Here is a 25079-nt window from a genome sequence, read left to right as displayed (position 1 = left end):
AGGAAAGCACTAAAGCACAATGTAAAGCTTAATTAAACATAGGAAATCCTAATTCAATTAAAATCCAGTTTGGCATAAATCACTGCCCATGGAGTTTATCATTTAAGCTGCCGAACAAGCACAGCCCTGCTCTCGCTTTAATAGAGGAATCGGTCCAAGTAGGCCAAAAGTCAGCAAGTGCAGAGTGTGAGATGCAGTACTGGGAGACATGCAAGTTTTGTTAAACAGTGAAATGAATGTCATGAAAGCCAAACAGAGCTGTTATGGGAGCACTGCAGCACTCAGATTGAGCTTAGAGCTGGAGAATTCTGCGTCAGAAACACCGGCCCAAGCGTAACAAGACACAGGCACAGCTGAGCCTACAGCACATCTTCGTAGTTTTGTCGAGGAAGGCAGCTGGCAGTTTTAGAACATATTTAAGAACTATTAATGCTTTATTTTATTTAAAAAACAACCTTGTACATCTACGCTCAAGTTGCACGGGGCTTTGAGCAACCTGATCTAGCTGTAGGTGTCCGTGTTCATTGCAGGGGAGCTGGATTAGACAACCTCTAAACGCCCCCTTCCAACTCAAATGATTCTATGACTCCCACTAACTTTCAATTTAATTTTAGAAGCTCTGTTTGTCTTTTCCTGTGTTTACACAAACAAGGCAATCAGCAACAGCCCACATCAACACTGGGGATTTTCAGTGCATCACAGGATGTTTCCTGCCCGTCTGCTAATGCAGAACCAGTCTGCATTTCCGTGCACAGTAGGAGCACTGGAAAGATGAATTTCTTCAAGCCACTCTATGGATTATTTTCTCCTTTCCTGACACACTGCTTCCCAATGTTTACTGAATAATCTATCTAATTTTCCACTAACAAACTAGGCCCCAAGCTAAGGAGGTTTCAACATGTGCGTAGCTTGGAACACACCAGCAGATTCGTAGGAAAATAAAAACATACATATAATGCCTCTTGAGATCAAGTATCTGACTGCAAACATCTTTAAACAAACATCTTTAAAATCCTGTCTATCTCCAAACTGGGACAGAACTGAATCAAAATTACAAGCCTCTCAAAATACATTCTGACATCACACCAAATAACTGTGCTAAAACTATGCAGTTTCACTTTATGAGCTACTGAAAGTGTGCAAGCGCACACATCTTACCCACACTGCTTTAAGGCATCCTTACTAATAACTCAGATTGATGGGAAAGCCTGAGGACGAAACAAAAAGCTGAGAAATTTGTTTCGTTCACAAAAGTTGTCAAAAAAAAAAAAAAACCACTATTTTTTTCTGTTCTGGAAAAAACAAACAAACAAACTTTGCTATCCAATTGGACAAGACCACTCTGAAAAAATAATTCCTCCCCACCACAGAGCTGCGTATCATCACAGAATATTTGCTTTCAGATTAATTCTGGAATCTTAACGTTTTGTTTGAAAGCACATGGGCTTTTTTCTGTGCATGTGCAGGAACAAAGCCACGTTGTAGAATTCTTTGTGCAAAGCGTAATACTGGTATTACAGATTCCAGGTGTCGGATTTGTTCAGCTCTGTAGCAAGAGGTGCGGTTCTACACCTTCCTGAAGAAGCTTTACAACATCAAATGTCTTCTCAGACTTAGCAAAGGTTAATCAAATGAAATATTAAATTAATTTTTAAAGTACAAAGCTAGACTTAAGAGTGAAGTGCAAAAGGCACTCATGTTTCTCTTCCTATTTAGTGATGAAATATCTGATTCACTTGAAGATATTAGTGCCATTTTTGCAGCTTTGACTAATGGGATAGATTTTGACTCCATTCAATGGTTATTTTTATTTCCTCAATATATTAATTATTAAAACCCATGTCCTACACAAGTAAAATTAAAGGTAAACTTCATTTCCAGAAAGCTTAAAATTCCCATTCTAAACATTCTGAAGCTATCTTTTGTAGGAAGTAATGTGCAGAATTGCTGAAACTTAATGGAAAAGGAGAAAGAAGATCATAACAGACCTCCAAAAGCAGAACTGCCTTCTTGCCAGAGAAATGACTAACATGCATTGCAATTAGTGCAGAAATCAATATTACGTTTGCATTTGCTGGCTGGTAAAACATTTTTAGTAATTGCTATGCAAACACAAATGTTCAGTTGTTGTTAGCTCCAGTAAAGTAATATGCACAAATTTTTTTCCTTCCAATGTGTAATGACCACTTATGCAATGCTCATCACATGAGCTCTATGTCTTGCTACTCTGAAGATCAGAATACTGCAGAATTCTATAGAGACCGATATGTCAATTAAAAAGAGTCAAACTGTGATCTCAAAGAGATTTTACAAACTTTAAAATTAAATCCATAATCCCATTGGTTTTCTCCTTTCTACAGAAAAAGCCTCGCCAGCAAGCGGAGCAGTGAGAGGACGCAAACCTAACCAAAGCTCATTTAACTCATGAACAGAAATATGAAATAGTTTGCCTGCAACAATAAGGGCTTGGGCTCAGCAATCTTTGTCCCAAATGATAAAGAAAGAATCAAACACTTTTGAAGCACAAAGAGAGGTTTTACTGTCTCTGTAAGTACATAGCATTTTCACACAGCACCCTCCCCATCATTTATCATCAGTAGTTCTGCCATTATCTCCAGGCATATTCTCCTCATTTACACTCTACTTCCAGTTTGCCCAGAGTTAGCAAGAAAATGCAGAATCCTAATTCTGAAAAAGTTGAAATATATATGTTTTTAAACATAAAATCAGTGCATTTCCTTAGAAACAGTCTACAGAAACAGAAATAGAATAGCATTCAACTTGGAATGCATTTGTGACGTTTTTACTACAGATGCTACAATTGTGAATTCATTTAAATCTGGATACAAGATCTGAGTTTTATATAATGACAAATTTACACTGAACAGTAAGAAGGAGGAAAAAACCACCACTAAGTGAAACAGCAAGAAATTACACATGACAAAAATGCGAATGAGTCACAAAAAGGAAGGAAACAGATGCACACACCATAATATCTTCAACTTCAGCAATGGTATCTCACCAGTCAGAAGTACAAGGTCATTATAAAGCTGCAACAGTTAGCAAGGGAACAAGAGGTGCATTGTGTGGTGTTCAGCTCTGGAGTGGGGAGGAGGGGGTACAGAGGCTGAAGAGATGAAAAGCATTTTTTGTAATCCAAAGAATGCAGCAAAATTGAAGGATCCCAGTGATAACACTGTCATCATTTTTTTTTTCCTGTACAGACTCAATCCAAAGACAGGATGAAAGGTGTATGTGCAGTAAATTGAAACACCCAAGAGAAGCAGTGAAAATGAGAGATGCAACACATTTCATTTGAAATTATTTTGCTCTGAATGAGAGCTTCCCCGAAAGTCAGAGAAAAACCACTCTGCATCAGAGCTCCTTTTAGACAGTATCTAGAAACTTGTTCCACCTCTTCGCTCTTTTCAGCGGATATTAGCTGCACAGATTAGAGCAGAGAAAAAAAAGAATACTAAAAGAGATCAATGAACAAGATATTTTCTGATTCATGAACCAGGACTTTCAGATGGAAACAAAATTCCACCCTGATTTATGTGGCAGGAAGATAGATCTGGGAAAGGTTCTTCATCCAGAATTTGTGAGTCCAGACAGTAGAAGCACCTCTTAACTCGGGAAGGTCAAAGACATCTGCTCTTTGTACTCCAGCACAAGGAAAGCCACAAATCACTCAGAAGTTACTCAGATTTACACGGCACAAATGAAGTCTGAATGCTTAAACACTAAGAAAACGTGGCGCTGATGCTTATTAATGACAAGAAATTGAGCTGTCTTATGTGACATGCACAAATAAACACAAAGTGAGAAACTAATTCATTTGGAAGAACACACATCTCTCATCATCCTTATCATCCTTCCTGAAACGACTTCCACTTCTTTTACATTCTGATGAGGGAACCAAACCACAGGGACCATCCAGAACGAGTGAACTACAGATGGGGGTAGAAAGCTTTTCTTCTAACCTTTGATTTATGTTTTGACTGACACTGAATAAAAGTGATTTTTTTTTTTAAGAACAAAAATCTATTTGACTCCATGATTTCAGGAGAAAAGTGCTTTAATAAATTGCATGCTAGCAGCTGTTCCTTTGTCTTACACCCTGAAGCAGACAGCAAACTGAAGTAACAGTGAATTATGATAGTGATGCTTATGAGGCAAAACTACTGGTTTACTCCAAAGAAGTAAGGTACACAAGTAACTATCCCCATGTGACAGTGGGCAAGAATCATCATCATGAAATTTTTGCATGCCCTTATATCCTGTTGTGGTACAATAATGTAACTTAAAGAGTATAGCTTGCTTGTCTCATTGCAAAGTGACAGATAAAGGAGTGATACTCCTTACCTGGCGGCTAGGCAGGGACTTGCTCCACTGAAAGAAATTTACTCAGTAGCACTCACAACAAATGCATAGACAAATTTAACTATGTTCCATTCACAGAATGCAGAACACGCAGCAGTGAATCTCCCATATTTGCTTCACCATCTTAATTTACAGCATAGAACAGAGGACTCAAACCATCCTGAATTACAATTGCCAGTGCATAATCTGACAGTATATATTTGTACAATGTTTAATTCAAAGTTCTGATGTTTCTACTCTGTCAAGAATTAATCACACTGTCATAAAAATCATTATCTGGTACTGCCTTCTTTTCTTGTCATCTCTTCTGTATTTCTGGCAACATCTCAATTGCCAAATTGAGGATATCTGCTTACATCCAGCATTATGTTTTAAACACACACACACACACACATCACCTGCACAAAGAGGCAGCAGCAGCCTGCTGTCCCAAAACCTACATGCAGCCAGAGCCGACTGCCTAACAACAGGCCACCAAGGAGCTGTTGCTGACAGACAGCTGTCCAAGAAGATCTGACAATTAGGGAGCCAGTGACAAGAATCTCCTCTCAATCAGGGCACTCTCCTCAGAGGCAGGCTGGCATCAGGTCTTCTCCATTCACAGCTGGAGAGAAGACACATATGGGAATCACATCATCATATGAATGGTAAACTTGGCAGGACCATGATAGGCATGCTCCAGAACACAACCATCTCGAGAAAGCAAATGTTGCACAGAACAGGGGAGCTGGGAGCTTCCTCAGATGTCTAACTTGAGGAAGAAAGTGATGTCAGTATATCCACACACACTTAGGAAACTCTTTAACCTGTAAGGTTCTTGGTGTGCTTTACGTACAAACATTTTCAGGAAGGAGAAGGAAAACTCTTACTTGAAATTCGTCATAACTTCTTACCTGCAAGTGAAGACAGATGGAGATGTCTGGTTATGCAGAGGGCTTAATGCAATCTGCTGCTCCAGGCATAAGGGCCAACTCTGCTGACAAGGTCACTTGCTGAAAAAAAGTAAAAAAAAGTTGTAAATTAGTAAAACTATCTCAAGAGGGAAGCTATAATTCCCCCTTCTTCCCTTTAATGCTTTTGAAACAAATGCTTCCCAGCATGGGCGTACAGATTAAGAAAAACATAGCGTAACAGCTACATAAAACTAGAATTTCTTTTTTTCCAATAGTTTAAAAGGAACACAGAGTATTGTATTTAATTTGCTACTTTTTTTTTTTTTTAAACCAGGTGAAATAACTGCTATAAATAACCAAATGTAGTAAACAGCATTTCATCAGCTTTCCAGAATGTTATGAAATACTGAACACTACACTAGGTAGTCATGAGCATCTGCCACTGCTGTATTGTAAATGTAAGAGATTGTGAAATAATCTTCTTTCCTAATTTTCTTCTTAAAGAAAATAATCTTCAAACTGGAAGTCTTCCAGATACAAAAACCCCCATGTGCATAGAGACTGTATGAACTGCATACACTGACTCCCTTGTAGTGGTAAATCTCAGTTAACATATGCAAACATAAGGAATCAAACAAAGTAGGCAAAAGGTAACAAATCCTGAACAGCTGACTAAGACTAATATTAATCAGCTTGCAAGGGCTGCTTACTACAATTATGCTTAACAGCATGATGGTACCAGGCCTACAAACACTGCCTAATACTATGCCATAGCCAGGGAGAACATGTGAAAAGTAGTCGCTTTTAAATCTCTATGGAATAGTTTCTGAATAATACTTCAATTGAACATATCTGTTACATTGAATGCTAATTAGAAAATTCAGTCTGAAAGCAGTGTGTATTAGCTCTAAAGTAAAGAAGTTTTCCTTGCATCTTTGCAATGCAAACTGCTTTTCCCCTAGTATTTGCCATAGATTCAATAACCAGCAACTCCAGCATAAGCATGTCGTAAGTGGCCAGAAAACAATCAGCAAAAAAACTCTTAAAGATCTACAAAGGAAAGCCTGGTATATTGTAATAATAGACTACAAGTGTCATGCACTGAAGCCTTCCAGAAGTAATTACTGCTTCCTCCGTGGCTCAAAATTTCTAAATAGGATGTTCAGGACCTCCAGAGATTTAAGGCACACGTATAGCCGTTTTCACAACCACAGCCTGAATACTTATCTTTCATTCACAAAGCAATATTCATTGAATTCTGCATAGCTGCAATATGTTTTTGTCAAGTGATGCTCATGCTTTCCAGATTCTGCAGACCCACAAATAATTGCTAATGCTTCACATGAACTTTTCACTTCAGTTCTGAAGTGATCCTAAGTTTTATGATCATAATCATAAGCTTTTTGGTGAATTTATGCCTCTCAGCAGAGAAACTCTACTTTCACACAAGGAAGAGCTTGGTTAACGTCCTTAGCATAGTTGCTAGCACTTCCACTCCAGAACATTGCTTTGAATTTTCCACTCAGGTTTTTTCACCAAGTACTTCTAACTAGAATCAAACTGTCACAGATAAGGCTGAACATTCACCCGAACCATCACATCAGGTTGAATCAGAAGTATCTAAGCTTCAGTTACTGAACTCCATATACACATTAGATTATAAGAAACCTGACTGCAGGACACAGACACACTTGCTTGAATTCTGCTGTAGAAGGGAAGATTAAAAAGGAGAGAAAGGAGTGGAAAGAAAAGGAATAACACCTCACCCCAAACAGAGAATCCAGCTTTGAGATGATGAAGTTGTCCTCACCAATGCCAACTGATCAACTGCCAAGATACCAGAAGCAAGCATTTCGATTGCCGTTCCTCGCAAACTACTCGAGAATATCTTAAACAAAAGGATAAGAGCAGCGGGTTTTTGCCCTGAGAGTTGAGCCACTGTGATGCAGATCCGGCAGCAGGGTCTGATATTCCGCTCAAACAGAGACCTATTATCTTTGGCTCTGTTGAAGCATTAAAGCTCTTCTTAGACCACTTTACAAACTGAGTGCAAAGGAGTAAGGATAAGAGCCACATTGTGTCCTTAGGGACCCCTATTAAATCAGATTCTCAACATCAGCCACTTCCTCCTTGTTTTCCTCAAGCCATATGGCTTCCTGACAAAATCTCTGCAAACAATAAATCCATTAATCAAGCCACTGTTGGAGAAAAAGATTTTTTTTATTCCCTTCATCAATCCAGACATCTTAGCAGAGAAGTTTTATGTATTTTAGTCAGGAAGAAAAAGAGGGCCTATTGAAGTCGTAGGGAAAATATTAAAAGTATTCTTGTGCTCACACTACAGACTTGTAGTTTGGAGCCTTAAATCAAGCACTTACTTGCAACAGATCCTGACTTCTTAAAAGAAGTAAAAAGATGCAGGAAAAAAAAGATGCACGTCAGTTGAGCATCCAGTCTCATTAAATATAAGAGAAGGAATCCAACACGAACCACTGACCAGGTTCTCTAGCATTTAGGGTGAAAAAACAATATATATTTTTTCAGTCAGCAGAAGTAGGTAGCATTAAAAGTCATATTTTATTCCTACTATGCGCTAAGTAGATGCACGCCCACAAATGCCAGAAGCAGCCCACAGGAACATCTTCCAATGAGAGATATACAACATAGGACTTTGCAAGAGGTCAGCTTATTTATCAAGGTGAACCAACACGATCAACAGGATACATAAAACATCTCCAGATTGGTAAAATCACATAGATGATAAACAGATCAAGACAAAAACACACACTGCACATACAAGGAACTCAGTGGTAGGGAGAAAGCATAAAAACATTAAGACTTCTAGCTTTTTTAAGAGAGAAAACTCTCTTTTTTGCAGGTGGGAAGGTCTCCCTCTCAGGCGAAATAGGGGAAAAGAGTTGAAAAACAACATAAACAAAGAAAACTAAGCACGATCATTGCTTCACCAAACTGAAGAAACTTCAGACTCTGCTTTGGTTTAGGGATGAGAAGTATGCAAACCTGAAGCTGCTACAGAATGAAATTCTGTTTTATATACACACACACGCGTATACGTGTATGTATATGTGTATATATATGTAAACACCGTTGAGCAAGTACAAGGGCTGCTCTCAAGTTAATGCCTCCTACTTTGTGATGTTGGCCCACAGCATCAGAGGCAGATGTTGCTGCAATGGCAGTAGAGGCTGAACCTTCCCAACAATATCCCATCACATTTTGTTGCCACATGACAGATGGCAGCAGAGGGGCAGTCTGACAAAATGGCATCCAACATGGAAGTGCAGATGAAACAATCATATGGAGTTGAATGAATTTAATTCCTCCACGCAGAAAAAATGGTACTCATCAACACTCATTAATGCTTGTTGAATGTATAGAGACCAAACAGTGCATGTCAGCACAGTGAGGTGGTGGGTTGAGTTCTTCAGTGGGTCACTGCTGCTGGTGCAGATCTTGATGAGCTCAGCATGCAGATGTCATTGAGACACATGTGGACTCTGCTATCCCTGGTTATACCAAGCAACTATTAGCATTACACCCTGGAGCCTACCCAGCAAGAACAAAAGATTTCCTAGTGATGATGAAAAAAAAGAGAACCAAAGACGCCATCTAACTGAGTATATGACTGCGTACATGAGCAAGGAGCTCATAGAAGAAGAAAGTCCACAGAATGTGGAAAAGAAGTCTAGATACATGCGAGAAATATAGGAACATTGCCAGGTCATACAGGGACACAACAAAGAAGGCTAAGGCATACTTGCAGTTCAATCTGGTGAGGGAGGTCAAAGACAACAAGAAAGGCTTCTTTAGGTGCATCAATAGCAAAAGAAAGATTAGGGAATGCTGAATGGGGTGGGTGCCCAGGTAATGGAGGACACTGAAAAGGTAGAGTTAATGAATGCCTCCTTTGCTTCAGTCTTTACTTCTAAGATTGCCTCCTAAGAATCCCAGAATTAGAGAGAGTCTAGGGAAAGGAAGATTTCCTCTTGGTCAAGGACAACCTGCTCAGAGATGATTTAGGCAAATTCTATGCACACAAATCCATGGGCCCCAATGGGATGTACCCACAAGGATGAGGGAGGTGGCAGAAGTGACTGCCTAGCCTCTAGGAGGAAGTAAGAGGACATGGAGAACAGGAGAGGTGCCTGAGGACTGGAAAAAAGTTGAAAGTTACAAGAAGGAGGATCCAGGAAACTACAGGCCAGCTAGCCTCACTTCTGTCCCTAGGAAGGTGATGGAATAACTTATTATGGATGTCATTGTTCAGCAAGCGGAAAAGAAGGTCATCAGGATGCATTCATCAATGGGAAATCATGCTTGTCCAACCAAGTAGCTTTGTATGATGTCATAGCAAGCTGGGTAGACGAGGGAAGAGCAGTGGATATCATCTACCTTGACTTCAGCAAGGCTTTTGACACTGTATCCCATAACATACTCATAGGTAAGCTTAGAAAGTGTGGGATAGACAAGTGCACAGTGTGAGGTGGACTGAGAACAAGCAGGGCTCAGAGGATTATGATCAGTAGTGCGGTATAATTGGAGGCCAGTAGCTAGCAGTATTCCCCAAAGATTGGTACTGGCTCTGGACTTGTTCAACATCTTCATTAGTGATCTGAATGAAGGGATAGAGATCACCCTGAGCAAATTTCCTGATAATACAAAGCTGGTAGGAATGACTGACATAACAAAAGGCTGTGCTGCCATTTAGCAAGATCTGAATAGGCTGGAGAGTGGACAGAAAGGAACCTAAAAGTTCAGCAGTTCAGGAAGGTACAACTGCACACACTGGTACAAGTTAAGGGCTGACCTAACGGAAAAGAGCTCTGTGGAGAAGGACCTGCGTGTCCTGGTGGGCAACAGGTTGACCACAAGCCTGAAGCATGCCCTTGTGGCTAGGAAGGCCAATATAATTCCATGATACATTAAAAAGTGCATGGCGAGCAGGTCAAGGCAGGTGATCCTCCTCCTCTACTCTGTTCCAGTGAGTCTACACTTAGAACATGGGCTCTCCAGTTAAAGAAAACAGGGAACTTCTAGAGAGAGTCCAGCAGAGATGATGAGGGGCCTGACTTCCCTTAAGAGGAATGGGTGAGACCTGTGACCATTCAGCCTAGAGAAGAGAAGACTGAGGAGGAATCCTCTCAGTGCTTATAAATATCTAGTGGACAGGAGTCAAGTGGACGAGGTCAGGCTCTTTCTAGCGGTGCCCGCTGACAGAACAAGGGCCAACAGGCTGTCCATAGAGGCTGTGGAGTCTCCTCTGAAGATGTTTAAAACTCACCTGGATGCTTTCCTGTGTAACCTGCTGTAGGGGACCTGTCTTACTAAGGAGGGGGTTAGACTAGATGAGCACCAGAGGCCCACTCCAAACCCTGCAGTTCTGTAATTTGTCAAAACAAAAGTGTTGGCCACCTCTTCAGAGAATATGAAACTCCAGAATGGCTGTTTTGAGTATCTGTTCCCATCAATGCTTTTTTCACCTCCATTCCCTAACAGTAGTTCTTTAGTTTACTGAATTACAGACTCTGTATCCCAACTGGTGAAAAAACAAAAGAATCCCCTGCTGAAAGTAAATTTAGGAGAAACAAGAAGCAGTTTACAATGATGCAAAAGACCTTACTGAGAAATAGCATTTAAAAAAAGAAACCAAGCTGACTTTTCGAAAGTCTTACATTTAAATACAGGAAAGCAATATCCTTGACTACAAGCAGGAAATCTTTAAAATGAAAGCCATTACTGTCTTTGTTGAAATTGAGTAGCAATTAGCCATAAAGGAAAAGCATATGGAAACAGAAATCTCAAAACTGAATCATTACCAGCAAGTAAACATCTGTACTTTTACCAAAGTCAGAACATTTTGGTCAGTTCTATGGGGTAATGCGAGAACCATGAAGTTAACTTATATCTCTGTCAAGGTAATGGTGAGTCTGAAATGCTGCAGACATCATATGGAACCTACAAATTATTAACCTGAAGGTCACGATCTAAGAAGATGCCCCACCATATCCAAAGTACAAACAAATCTGTTCATGCCTTGAGGCTGTGGTGAATGGTAAGTTCTGGACAGAACAGCAAGGAAGGTTGGGTGCTGCAAGCTAAGGAGGTCTTTACCACATCTGGGTCATATGGTCCCAATTATCTTCTCATCACAATTAATCAAAATTATCCATCAATAACCATATAATGACCTGTATAAAAATAAATCTGAGATTGCTGCATGGCTCCACTACATGACCCTATAATCCTCCCTCCTGTGCAAATTGGAAAAATACTAGCATAATAGCACAGAAATTAGCAATTCTTTTACATGCCAGCATATTTCTTAAGACAGCATGCATTGCAACATTACACTTACAGATAGGAGGCATGCTTTTAATCGTTTCCTGCAGGAAAAATTTACTTTGTTGTTTACATTTTTTCCAAGTGGGTCCATGAAAACCAAATGAGGTTCAATAAGGCCAAGCACAGGGCGCTTACACTTGGGTTGGAGCACTCTCAGGTATCTACACAAACTGAGGGAAGGTCTCCTTGAGAGCAGCCCGGCAGAGAAAAACTTGGGGGTCCTGGTTGACAAGAAGCTGGACATGCACCAGCAGTGTGTGCTTGCAGCCTGGAAGGCCAACTACGTTCTGGGCTGCACTAAAAAAGGGATGGCCAGCAGGGATAGGGAGGTGATTGCCCCCTTCTACTCAGCTCTTGTTTTTCCCTTTGAAAGTAACTGTGTGATTTTACCCTCTACAATTAATGCTTTGAACAGCATCACAAATACTTGCCAAGCCTACATACAGCTAAATTTTGCACCGATTCTCAGAAAAGCAACAATGAGAAAGTATAATTAAAGAAAGAAAGATGCCAAGGTAATACAGTCAGGATGTTTAACAGAATTGAGATTGTGTTTGTGTTTTCACATCCAGTGACCTATTCAGACTGCAGGTCACCAGGAAGCATGTCAAGTTAGATCACTTACTATTGGTCCTATAGGTGACGCATTTTAGACAAGCAATACAAGTTAAAATATGCATGTTGCTAAGATGTCACATGGATATTAGGAAATGTTATTCACCAGAGGGTGGTCAGGCACTGAAACAGGCTCCTCAGGGCAGTGGTCACAGCCACAAGCTGCTCAAGTTCAAACAGCGTTTGGCAACACTCTCAGACAGGGTTTGAATTTGGGGGGAGAGGGTCCCTTGTGGAGTCAGAAGTTGGACTTGGTGACTCTTGTGGGTCATGTACAACTCAGGATATTCTGTTCTTAACCATGCAAATCTCTGAAAAAGTATAACTAGACAAGGCATCCAATTATTAAAGTGTTTGGGTTATGTAAAGATGGTAGCAGAGTGTATAATTCACTTTAACTTTTCTTAAGGATAAATCTGGTTGAAAGCAACTGGGGGAAAAAATTGATTAAGATACCCATTTCACATGCATTAATGTAATTAGGAACATGCATGCTACAGTAATTGAAGAATAAAAAATCCACTTCCTTTGCCACTGAACACACATGCTGGCCATTAGAACTGAACAAAGTATTAATGCAGTACTTCAATATACATTGATCATAATGTAGAGGCAGTATCCAATGGTTCTTTGCATTCTCAAAAAGTGAATATTATAACTCTCGAAGAAATGAGACAACTTCCCACACACAGTGAGAGACCAGTTTCTATTTGCACACCACAGCAATCAATAGTCAATTCTAGAGAGCCCATTTTATTTTAAAGTGAGTGAGAAGGATTGCTGTCATCTTTGCAGATCAAGGTCATTCTTTTCTGCTTCCACAGCATTATTTTGTACTTGTCTTATTTTTATAGGAACGGTGAAGTCAAGTAGTTCCCAAAATCCACATCAGGAACAGAAAAAGATGGAAGATAGTACACGTCACTACAAATAATTTGTAAACTTAAATCAGTTTGGTTTAGGAATTAACCAAAATCAACTCAAAAATCTACTCTCACATAATTTCTGTCTCCAACACTGGCAGGAATATTATATGTCCCTACATACTTGTATCAAAAGGTTAGTTGGAAAAGTTGTCATGCAAAAACGTGATTCCCCAGAGGGCTAAAGGGGTTACTTTAAGTTGACTTCAAATGCAGTTCTATCTTACTCCCAATAATCCCCAGATTCCAATCTTTTTATAATTACTTAGGAAAAAGTGAAACACAGAAGATTGTGTAAGTAGCAGCAAAACTGCCAGCAGATACAGAAACTCCTTGTTTTCTAAAGGCCCGGAGCAGTTTATTCTGTGATACCCATCTTGCATGCAGTGCATTTCAATCTTCACATGTGATTCAAATGCACATAGTTCTGTTAACACTTTGAAGTAGAAGTCAGCTCTGCAGCCAAAAATTGTACCATTCTCCCTACCTTTTCCATCTCTCATCTGACATGGCTGCCCTCAATTTACAGCAAGCTGAGTCAGAAATCAAATCCAGACTTAAAAGAACCAAAACATTACATATTAACAGTGCAGCATAACACATGCACCAATGAAACTACAGTGCAAGCTGTTTCATATGGCTCACTGGCACTGAAATGGCATAAAGGATCAGTGAATTCCTCCCCACACACATCAACACATCTACAAAGAAAGGACTGCACACTGAGACAAAATTTCCACTCATATACAACACCAGAAAGCCTGCCTCTTGTTGGCTCTTCTGCAGATAAGGCAAAGTTACAGTGCTGAAGGGCCAAAGAGACTTTGCACGCTTTCACCAGTATGTCAGAGGCCTTTATTTCAGGTACTGAAAAAAAAAAATCTCACTAATTTAGGTTTCATGATGATGAGAAAAAGGAAGTAGAAGGAAACAGTTCGAGAAAATTTGTGCTTGCAAATAGCCAGCTTCTATTAAATGAATTTCAAATATGTATAAATGAAAGCACACACTGAATAATAAAAGGTGAAAGTACTGAAATATACAGCTGTTAGGCATTTCATGGTTATAAAAACAGTCACAGATGGCAGCTGCAGAAAGGAACATTGGGCCTGAAATCTTGCAGATTTGTAGTTTTGTTTGTAAGCACTTGTCCTTGTTGATAAGGAGCACCCTCCACCAGACCTTCAGCCAACCTCCACTCTCCCTCACCTTCAAGTACTTGAAGAAATGTTAGTGAAATTGTTGTCACTGATCAAATAAACAATATATAGTAGAAGTAGTTAATATCAGATTTTCCATTTGAGTCTTTGTAGCATTAATTGCTTACTTCATTATGCAGTCAGTGGAAGCCATTGACTATAATGACTTTCCCTTACCTTGCAATTAGCAATGAGGTGATGGAAGAAATGCAAAGTTGACTTTCGCAGGTTTTGCTACACTCCCCAGCAAGTTTAATCAATCGTCTGGAAGTAATCTTTCCAGTGGAATGAATTTCATGGATGTTTGGACCTTGCATAGGTGTATGTGTAAGACAGATGTGGGAGATGTAGAAAAGTTTATCTCTGTATCACAAGCCATTACCTCCACCTCAAACAGCAGTAAGCAAAGCCATAGCTTGTCTCAGCAAAGAGATTTACTTAAGAGAAACTGTGTAGAAAGCAATTGGACTCCCACAGTTTCAGAAGTAATAATGATCTCCTGGTAGACACTGACTAGTTAATAGTTAATAAAATAAATAGTTAATTATCAACGAGCAGAACTAAGACCACTTTTAAGAAATGGGCAATCAGTGGATTACACCACTGAAGACTTGGAAATTTATTTGATAGCATACAAGTTTTTGCTTTAACAACTACGGAACTTAATTTGTGTCAATGGCAACATAATTCTACATTTAAAAGGACACAAGCAACTAGATTACAAGTTGCTGTGCATTTCCTGATAAGTATAACATCACTGAACAATAAAACCAAACCAGGCAGTTGGTTTACAAGTGACAGCAGCACCCTGTACCATCATCAAAACTGCAGAATTCTAGCTCCTGCAGAAGATCAAGAACAGGGATCTAGTCAATCTCTTCACATCTCAAATCACCATGGTTGTTAAATGCAAATAATTCCAGCCATAAAAAAAAACAAAAAAAAAAGTGATAAAAACAGGTTTTCTTAAATACAATTCCTACCATTCAGTATTTTAACTCTCTGAAAAACGTAAAACCGATAGATGATAATTGCAAGGTATGGAACAGAAGATGGAGAGAAGCTACCCTTACAATGACTGATCAAGCTTACCTTTTTGTGCTTATTTGCTTTGGTATCTTGCAATCTAGAAGGTAACAGGTTTGTCACAAAGCGTGTTGCATACCCAAATTAAAATAAAGATAAAAATGCTTAGACTAGTCTGTCTGTTCAGAAATTAGAACACCAGAAGGAGAAAGAGCCTTCTCCAGAACTCCAAGGCCTTGTCTTTATCAGCATTTCAAGCCAAGGAACACTCTTCTAGGGAGAGGCAGAGAGGGGTATACAGGAAGGTTCTAGTTGACATACGCAATCCTTGCATCACCTCCAGTCAGGCCAAAATAGAAGTCACCACCTAGATTCAGATGCCTTCCCTTTGTGGAACAACGATTTATATACTTACTGTAGGGGACAATCATTACTTAAAATTAAGTGCCCAACATAAGCCAAGAGAAAGTGAAAGCTTTCCTTCAAAATTCAAAAGCAGGATTTAGATCCTGCTGCAATTAGCAGAACAAGCTGAAATAACAGATAAAAACAGTAATAAAGCCTATCATGTCTTCACTGTTCTCAGAATTCTTCACCATACCACAGCACCATACCACATGGAGGTACACACACATACTTCAATCATTAATCAGCTGCAAGGCTTATGAGGCAAGCACAGAGTAAAAACATGCCTCAATGTTAATGCACTTGAGTACCAGCAAACAGTTTTTTCCTTCACTGCAATGCTGTGCTTCATAGAACACGTTAGGCCCCAGTAGATGCTGCTGCCCATTCACCAGAGGGAAGTGGGAAGACCCCTAAGGGACGTGGAAAACAAAATCAGCTCCAAACACAGCTTTGTGCTCCACCACCGCAAACCTGAAGCTAAGTCTGCAAAGCTCTGGAAGTCAGTCTGTTTGATAAAACAAACGGCGAAGTAATGAGTGACTCAGCAAAAGCAAGGCTGTCTTTTTCAACTAGATATATACACTTCAATTTTCTCCCCTCCACTCCAAATCTAGAAGTTATTTGGTTTCAAAACTGCAAAGTTTTATTATTATCATTATTATTATTAAGGTATTAAAAACCTAATTCCTCCTGAGCTAGCATACAGCTAGGAGGAATCCACGGAAAGAAAAATGAAGTTATTCCAGCGTTTGTGGATTTTTCAAGTTAACACTGACTCAGATCCCATGCAGATTACACTAACTCTCATCAGTCCTGACTTGCAATTTCCATGTTCAAAAACAAGGAACAATTTACTAAGGTCTTGCCATGGATTCTTCCCTGAAGACAAATGCATCTCAAGTACATGCAAAAAGTTCAAAAGTCAATGGTAAGAGCGCAGATTTTCAACATTCCCAAACAATGATGTTTGCAAAATGGTAAATACCAAAGGTAGACAACAAGAGACTGAATAGGAAGATGTTTTGATCTTCGAAAATTATCCTAGAGGGTAAGAGACACAGCTTGCTACTAGAAAGAGTATGATCCCAACCACTTAAAAATACTGTCTTGCTGCTACACTTCAGTAGTACCCATGAGTAAATCACAATGTCACGACACAAAAAACCACACTATTCAGTAGAGTTCCATAGTGACCAAACTTTTCACCACGGGTCTGCTGTACAGTGCTGCCACTGCAAATTGCCACTGCCACTGGAAAGAAAAGTGTACTTCTCCCCTTTATGCTTTGTATCATTTATGAAAGGACCTTAAGATGGAACAGATGAAACAACCTGAACGAAGGGTGCCCCATACCTGAGCTCTCCCATGAGAAGGTTGCTCCCTCATGATTGCCAGTTTACACACTGGACTGTAATCCTTCCATCAGCCTTTGATACTTTTGAAATAGACCACTATTAGTATACAGCTTCCTTCCTATGCTTCATCCCCAAAACAAATTACTGTTCAATACTTAGGCTCATCTCTGCTGGTCTTTGGAGATCTCTGAACTGGAAAAAAAGCAAAATTCTAATCCCCATGCTGCTTTACAAACCAACCATCCTATTACACCTCTAGGCAAACACCACTGCAAGCTGACTTAAAGCAGCAGATTACAACAATGAAGAGCAACTACTTCCCATCTGATGGCTTCATCCAGTTTTACTACTTCATACAAAGTATCTTCCTTCAATACGCTTACAAGCATTTTTAGCTTTCATTGGTAGTGTGAATGGTCTGATCCATCTCACCCCTATCTCACTGCACTTAATTTTTCTCTACTCTTTCAAAAAGAAGGCTCTGATAATGTGTGCACAGTCACCGCTGCTCACAAGATGCTGGTCTTACAAGAATTTAACTGAGGTCACAAACAGTAATTCTTGGCAAAGTTAATTTGCAACAGATAATAGCAATGGTATTTTAGTCATTTCAACTCTCCCCCAGCCTAAAGTTTCCAATACAAAATAAGGAAGGAGCTCTACTTTAAACACCAACTGCTTACATATGATCATATATTCAACTATCTTAGCATCCTGCCTCAGTCAGTAGTCAGTGTGAGGCTCCCAGGTGCATACAGATACTGTGGCAGGAGTTCAGCAGCTTAGCCACAAGCAGTTTTACAATGGAAGTGCAATTTGAACTCCTTAAACACTAGACAAGATTTCTTTGAACATCTTCCACTAAAAAGGCAGATTAGGAGTTACAAGCTCACATTCAAAGACTTCAGACATCTACAACTTCAGGTGTTTTAACTCACTATGCATCAAGACAAACACCAAGTTTAAGAAGGCAGAGCATTATTGAACTTTGGAGTTGCTAGTCTTGGCCCACTAGCTTAAAACTCGAGTGAAGACATTTCTACTAAAGCATTTTAACATGAATGGAGAACATTTAAGAGGCTGCGATAAGTTACCACAGCTGAGCAGATGCACCTTAGCTTGTTAAAGTACTGTAACTCAGCGTCACAGTCCTCTCAGTCTTCTGAGCCTCTTGAAATGCTGTGGAGAATGCAGTTAAGACAGCTACTTCACTCCTGTATTCCAAGAAGGTAACATCTCTGGTTGAACACTTTTCACTATTGCTGTTGCATTCTCCTGTACTCCTGTTCCCCTTACTCCAAGCAGGCTTTCGTACATCATTCAGATTCCCTTTCTCCAAGGTGAAAGCACTTTCTATTGCTGTAGAAGATAGAAGAAGCAGTACTGACAGCATTTCCAAGATGACCTATAGTTGCCCCGCATTACTGACATAACAGTCTAACTAGAAATTGCTTTTATTTCACATCCACACTTATTTTCATCATCATTTACACTAATTAATTAATCATAATGTTTTGCTGTACTTTCACATTCTCCATGATTTAAGATTAAGGATCTCCAGTGGCTGTGATGAAAAGAAAGAAGGTTTTTACATTTACTCAGACACTGGACATCAGCTTGTCCAGTTCCTTCTTCCTTTGTCTCCCACCAATTCCCACTGTGACATAAGAGAATTCCACCCTCAAAAATGAGACCAGCACAAAGCACTAATTATCCCTTTTATAGCATTCTCTTCCAAATCAAGCAAGAAACTCCCACAAGGAACCTCAATAACACCCTTGTAAGTTGCAACAGTTCACATACAAGGTCCTTAAGGAGATGTTACATGAGATGCTACATGCAGGAAGAACATTGAGTGAAAATTGATACCACTTCCTTTTGAAATACATGTTCCGTGAAAAAACAGAACTACAGTTATATCATTAACTATTATGTGACAAATAAACATTTGACTTAGTTTTAAATTAAGCTAAATAATTCTACAATGTAAAATGAAAGGTGGGTTTCTGCAATGGCACCAACAGCCTGTGTTAAAACTTCCTATTTCTAGCATCAGAGTTCAAGTGAAACTATTGCTGATTTGGAGCCACGTCCCATTGATCAGCTCCAAGGGCAGCAACAGCTACTCAGTAATCATAATTCCTAAGCAAATGCCCCGTGCTAAAGGAAGCATGGGCAATACCATTAGGCAAAGGCACTTCTAACTTGCCAATGTATCGTTTGACATAAAGGCCATTTTGCTTCCAAAAATCTAACAGTCTAGGTTAGTACTAGCTTCCTTTGCCAAATTATTTCAGGATCACTATGTAATAGTTCTTAGTATTAGTCTAGATCTGTGAGGCAGGCATTACTACAAGACAGGCACATGTAAGCAGTTCTCATGCAATTCTGTATTTGTGTAACAGTCAAAGGAAAGCAAGTACTTAGAAAATCCATAGAAAATGGATTCAAAGCATTCAGTAAGAGAAGTTTTCATGAGAAATATTCAGAATTAAAATGGGGTGGAGAGGGGGAACAACAATCAAAGTTTGAAAGCCAGTGGCCTTTAACACATGCCACAGAAATTAAATGCTACTGCATTCACTGCTTAAAGTGCAGTCTCTTAGCAGCATTTTGATGAGGAAGTTTAATAGCTGAGATTCAGCTTTTGCAAAACTGCACTTTAACAGCTGAGGTATCTCCTCACACAGCTGATGCTGGTGCAAAGTGCAGATGATGGAAGCCAGCTTCTCTTCAGACTGGTGCTCAGCAGGCAGGTGCAAGAGCTGAGTGCCATCAGGCACTGCCTGTGACATGCAGTCCTGGCTAGAGCAGGAAAGGTAACTGAAACAGCAAATCATTACAAATTTGGAAGAGTTTTCCCAGTAGAAAGAAGAGCTGCTTCTGAAATGTAGGTCTTCAGCAAAAAGGCATCAAGAGCCTGATCTCCCTAAGCGCTGGATGCATGCTCACACTTGCCATGCCTTATGCATTAGAAGGCAAAAGGGGCTGTGTGCAACCAGCCCAGCCAATGGCACCATGAAATATCTTGGTTTAAATGGAAACATTTTCAGAGGAGCAAAGTTTAAGTAGCTCACTTCTTTAAAGGAGGCAGCTAAACTAACAAAGACAAGGAGCCACAAGAGTTATCTACACATGTGCAACTCAGAAAGAAACATCTAACATCACACTCTTATTATTCACTCTAATTTTTCTCACTTGTGTTTTAATCAGATGATCCTTCAGTAGTTTTTTTTAATTTATTTATAAATCTTATTATCCATTCTTCTTGCAAGAAATCCACCTGAGATTAACCTGGAAAAAGCATAGGAAAGCACATACCCTGCATTGAACTTAATTCCCTATGCAAGTGTGATCATTACATTTTGTAAATTTAAGGATTACTCAAGCAATTATTTAATGACACAACATTTTTGGGATGAAAGACAAAAACACTGGTTCAATCACTCCCAGAATAACTCTTCATACTATTAATCCATTATAGGGTGTGTGTGTGTGTGTACATACATTAGTGAACATACAAAACCAACACATATATTCTTACTGCTTGATTCTGGGAATAAAAACCTCACAAATACATTTTTCGAGTGAAGTCTCCCAAGCAATCAAAACTGCAGCCTTCATAATTGTTAATGCTACATAACTGCTAATATATTAATTTAAATGCACTGAAATCAGAATCAGCATTCTCCTGGCAGTTTGCCTTCAATGTATCAACAATTTTTTCATTACTGCACCACTAGTCAGCTCATAACAATCCAGCCAGAAGTTTACTCTTTCAAATTTGATTCTCGTCTAACATTTACTGAAATTGGTTTACATTACTTGACTTTAACACAATAAAGTATGTCTGCAATTGCTTGACTGTAAGAGTACGTCATCCATTGGATGTTACTGCATAACTGAACTATACATCCAATTTGTACGTATGCACAAGCACTCTGCAACATTTAGTAGAATATAGATGCTACAATACAAGAGCTCTTCATCACAGCAGCAAGTTTGCATAGATTAAATACAAAGCGTAGACAGCAGCCTCACAGGAAAACCTCAAAGATGAGGCATAGCCGCACTATCACTCCCACTTGCAAATACTCGCTTTCATATCATCATCTAGAATTGAGTTAATTCATCAAAATAAAACAGTATATTCAAAAGGGAAATCTCATGAGCATATTTTATATAACAACAAACCCAAAATTAGAATGAACACAGTTCTAAAAGTTCCTCACAAGTAGAGATGAGCATTTAATCTCATTTAAAAACGCAGCAATAATACATATCTACAAAGCATCACTGGAAAATAATCTGAGAACCCAGCAATGTTCTAGAGGAAGTCCTAGAAATTGGAAAATACAGGGAAGGGCTGCTATAACTGGAGAGGTGAATATGGACCAATTTGGAGAATACAACTTAAGTGTTTGTCATCAATATGTTTTAGTTCTAGTGCCTTCAAATGTCTTGACACAGACCCTCGTGAGCACCAGAACTGCAGAGCATTTCATTCTTAACTCAGAGTTACTTTCACAGAACAGCAATACACAGAGATTCATCAAAAGAGCTGTCTTTGACATGCATATATATCCCTCCCCATAGATACTCCATTCCTTTTAGGAAACTAATTATTAAACCCAAGCAGCATTCAAAAAGCTGTGCTGTAGGTAGATGTACAGTTTGTCACCCCAACATATTTGTAAAATACTGGCCATCTCAAAAATATTAAAGGTGCACCAACTGGTACCCTGTAGCCAAAATGACTTATTGGATAAACTACAAATTAGGAGCACAGCATGGTGAAATGAAAATTTAAAGGCAACTTTACATTTTATTACAAAGCCAAGTCATTGTCATTTATTCAGGTTTAAAGTCTTATTTTTGTTTTAGGATGTGAGGAGAGATGAAATCCTTTACTTCCATTTGCAGCAGAAAGAAGTAATCTACACAGTTGACTGCGTACATTAGATACACATAAGATGAGTTTTCCCTTGGAAGTACAGAATCAATGCCTGCTGGTCCTTGTTCTACTGCAACATATGAAAGTGAATATAGATCATCCCACAAGGCCAGCTGCAATACAGATACAAAAGAGAAAATCTCAAACATAACTTGGATTGTACAGGTTGATAACCTTAGCCAGCCACATGAACTACATACATGTTACCTAAAACATATCTGCCACAAACAGAAGTAATACTTTGCAAGGGAGGGGTGGGAAACCCATCAGGTTATGGCTCCTGTAAACCAACCACAATTACTGGTTCTAAGGCCTTCAGAATTGGCAACTTACACATATAAATAGAAAAAATGGCCAAAAGGTATTTCCACTTTATGGTTTTATCATTTGCTTACATCTAAAACATAAGACTTAGAATTAAGTCACCAAAACAGAAAGTTTTTTTTTTTTTTTTTTTTTTTTTAAAACCAAGGCATGGATAAATTAGTGTTATCATCTTCATCAAGGAAGGGAACCTTATGTCTTCAGAAGGAGTTAGAAACAGTCTTCTGAAAGCAAACAGAACTGCATGCCTGCTATTACTAACATTTTCATGCATCCAAGAGAAACAAGACATGAAAGAGCTTTTTAATTTCATCCACTTTCACTGATAGCATAGCATATGAGGTCTCTATACAAAGCAGCATCAGTTCTCGTCAACGTCACATCTATGTTAAAGATAAGATGGCCAAATAGGAAAGGCCCAGAGCAGCTTGAGTGCTTTCCTTTGCATTCAGCTGCTATTTGTTTCTGCACTTGTAGTTCTTGACAAATACTAAATCTGGGGAAAATACATATATTCCAAGTACCAATTAGGTTATCTTCTAATGCAGTTAAAAGCCATTTGACCAGGACTGAGTACATACTGGATAATGCATCAGACCACTCTTCACAGTAATGCAATTAGAATAGAACTTCTTAGGCCTTCTAAAAATAAGTAGCATAATGCAAGTAATGTGACTATTGGTAAGCAAATTACATCCAAGAATGACGTGGATGAGAATCCTAGCTCTTAGATTCTCAGTGGAAAAGACAGCTATTTGCAGGCACCAAGAAGTGACTAACAGCATCAGAAACCTTATTACTGTGCCTAAGACATAATACACAGGTGTGGAAAAAAGATGAGGTTCAGCATTTCTGTATTTCAGAAGTTGTTCACCTGCATCTTTTCCAAACACACCTGCTGTTTACAAACACTGAAAACAACTAACAATCTCACATTCACACTACCTGCTCCACTCACACTGAGTGATCATCGTTTACATTCCTCCCACTGAAAATGGACCGGTAAGATTATTCCTACTTGTGAGAGAAGGATCACAAGATCAGTTTCAATACATCTGCATCACAGACAGCTTCTATGCAATTGCACTCTTCCATTGTTACTGAATTCATTTCTTTGTTCTTCAGTCTGGAAGTGAGAATATTCAAGTAAATGCAGAAGAACTAAATGCCACAGGGATAAAATAAGCAGCTGAACAACCATTTGTAGCTGAGCAATTGTCTGACATAGCACACACATTCTGACTTGTCCCATTAAATAGCTGCTAGGCCTGAAGAGAAGTTATGTTTAAGCTTTCTTAAGTCTTTACACTTCAAGATTCACTTGAATTTACTCACAGCAAGAGCAGGAACTGTATTCTACAGCATTTTAAGGATTAATGGATTATCTACTGTTTTGGCATTTAATTGCAAGTTATTAGGGAGCATATTTGTCAAAAGAAAATGTACCTTGTATGTGTCCCTCCTTAAAAAGTTTGTCATTAGCTTTTAGACATACTGACTGCCAGAACAGAAGAAAAATCATCACTAAATTATTTTGTCTCCTGTCTGAAAGTTACTGAAGACACTGATATGTTTCTTCTTATTACAAACAAGATTTCCTGGCTACATTAGTGACAGAATTTTTCATTTACAGTTACTTTTGGCTTTTTCTTCCCCAACCCTTTATCTCACTTTTAAGATAAACGTGCAGCAGTTCTGCTACCAGCTCCTTTTCAGCCCTTAGTTCTACCCTGGCGAATTCCAACTGAATTTCAGCCAGTGCAGAGAGAGATCTCAATATTCCAGAACAATTCTGGACCCTCCTATAACCCTACCTGCTGCAACAACAGACAAGATCCTCACAGATTTGAAATTCCACATTCCCAAGACAGCTCCCTTTAAGCCCACTATACTGCACCTAAATAAACACCCTGAAAACTAGAATCAAAGAGGGATCAAGGCAGGGAGACACCTTTCCAGGAGATTTCAGGTCACAAGAGAATTATCTCCAGATCAACTGATTCTGTTTTCACTGCTGGTAAGATTCAGTTCATCGACCTCATGCTTATTGAGAAGAAGAAGTAATGAACTGATACATACTGTCAGATGAGAAAAATCTTGAAGTGTACAAAGCTGATCTATGCTATAGGCTGCAAACAACTTAGTCTTAAATACTCAAACACCTCTGCTAAGTTAAGATGTCAGGTGTTTCAGAACCACTTTGTGTGGGTTTTTGCTTTTTTTTTTTTTTTTTTTTTTTTGAGATGAAGATGGCATCATGCTAAAGAGGACAACAAAATATATATATGTTTACAGTCGGGCTATTTACCAATGAAAACAGTTTCTTCAGTCAAGCCAAAACAATCTTCTTTCAAGCCTCCACATTACTGCACAACAATCTGAGAGGAGCTCTTTCCAAAACCTTGCTTTTAGTCACACCTATCCAGCACAGCCTGCCTTGCAGCTGTGCTCAATGAAGACATCACCTGCACAGAAGGTCACCTATCTTGAAAACTGGTGGCTGAATATTTAAGCCTGAATTAACTGCCCACATGATCTAAACAGCCAAAGAGTTAACAGAAGCAGGGATTATTTTGCTTGTGTCTCATGTTTGTGGGTTTGTTTTAACACTGCTGTTCTACAAGAGAAAGAATAAG

The 25079-nt window shown here is 39.1% G+C and overlaps 1 protein-coding gene across 2 annotated transcripts in view; it reads right to left on the bottom strand.

Annotated features, from left to right (window-relative positions):
• Positions 1–25079, bottom strand: part of RASSF8 (Ras association domain family member 8) — a 77917-nt gene that overhangs the window by 33718 nt on the left and 19120 nt on the right. Inside the window, exons 1-2 of one of the 2 annotated variants that reach the window (XM_042889806.1) lie at positions 7043–7150; positions 5277–5375 (exon numbers count right to left, since the gene is read on the bottom strand). The gene's annotated coding sequence lies outside the window, so the exon portion shown is untranslated. Of the gene's footprint in view, positions 1–5276; positions 5376–7042; positions 7151–25079 lie in introns of those variants that run through there. The other variant, XM_042889805.1, reaches the window with a different exon arrangement.

The sequence above is a fragment of the Lagopus leucura genome, unplaced genomic scaffold (assembly GCF_019238085.1).
Source record: "Lagopus leucura isolate 7727_CA_CO unplaced genomic scaffold, USGS_WTPT01 Super-Scaffold_100159, whole genome shotgun sequence".
In the NCBI taxonomy this organism is placed as follows: domain Eukaryota; kingdom Metazoa; phylum Chordata; class Aves; order Galliformes; family Phasianidae; genus Lagopus; species Lagopus leucura.
The sequence above is the reverse complement of the archived record's forward strand: the minus strand, read 5'-3'. Positions and strand labels throughout refer to the sequence as shown.